Below are 1,107 nucleotides of genomic sequence, written 5' to 3' on the forward strand. Positions count from 1 at the left end.
AATAGTAAGTTTTAAATGTGTACTGGTTTATTAATAGTTGGTTCACCTTGCATCCTCACAAAGCGTGCTGAGTCTCATGTTGCAGCTGGCTATTAACCAAGAGCCCGCTTCTCTTGTCACTCCTCTTCTCTCTCCTTCAACTAAGCAAGGATATATTATTATATTATTTATATTCAGCTTATGTCACCCTACTGTACTTGCCCTCATGCGTAGCTCAATGGGTTTAATAGTCACACTCTAAAAAAACACGGGACGAACCTATGCAGTGCGCATCTTTCCATTTTAGAAAAATACAAAGAGTCCTCACCTCCGTCTAAAAAAACATCTAAAAAAAATCGTCACCTTCATCTAAACAAAAGTAAAAAAAAGAAAAGAAAAAAATTACCACCGCAGCCTATCAACGAGTGCCACTTTGCATAAGCCTCCATTAAAAAAATACCGGAGGGCCTCCCTGCATCTAAAAAGAAAAAATACATTAAAAAGTAATCCACACCTTCATCTATTTTTTTCCCAAAAGATCTCTCATCACGGCTAATCATTTTGCGCTATGTGGCATAACTGGTTGACCGTCCTTCAGAGCATGGTTAATAATAGAACCAACGAACCGCTATAAAAAGTCGCCATGTTATCTACAGTCAACCTCTTAGCCGACATGTACAATAACAAGTTTTAAATATATACTAGTTTATCAATAGTTGATCCATCTTACATCCTCACAAGCGTTTTGGGTCTCGTGTTGCAGCTGGCTATTAACCAAGAGTCCGCTTCTCTTATCTCTTGTCTTCTCTCTACTCCAACTAAGTAAGGATATACTCTCTCCGTCCGAAAATATTTGTCATCAAAATGAATAAAAAAAGATATATCTAAAATTAAAATACATCTAGATACATCCCCTTGTATCCATTTTGATGACAAGTATTTTCGGACGGAGGAAGTATTATTATATTCGTTATCTCCTCCAACCAATGCTCTCATGAGTAGCTTAGTTTGATGGTCAGATTCTAAAAAAAACACGGGACGAACATATGCAGCTCCGTATATTGTGCCCACGTCGTTGCCCCGCTCCGCCGGGTCGGTGAGACCGCCGCGGTAAAATATGTGCCTCGT

This window comes from Triticum aestivum, chromosome 2A (assembly GCF_018294505.1).
Source record: "Triticum aestivum cultivar Chinese Spring chromosome 2A, IWGSC CS RefSeq v2.1, whole genome shotgun sequence".
Taxonomy (NCBI): domain Eukaryota; kingdom Viridiplantae; phylum Streptophyta; class Magnoliopsida; order Poales; family Poaceae; genus Triticum; species Triticum aestivum.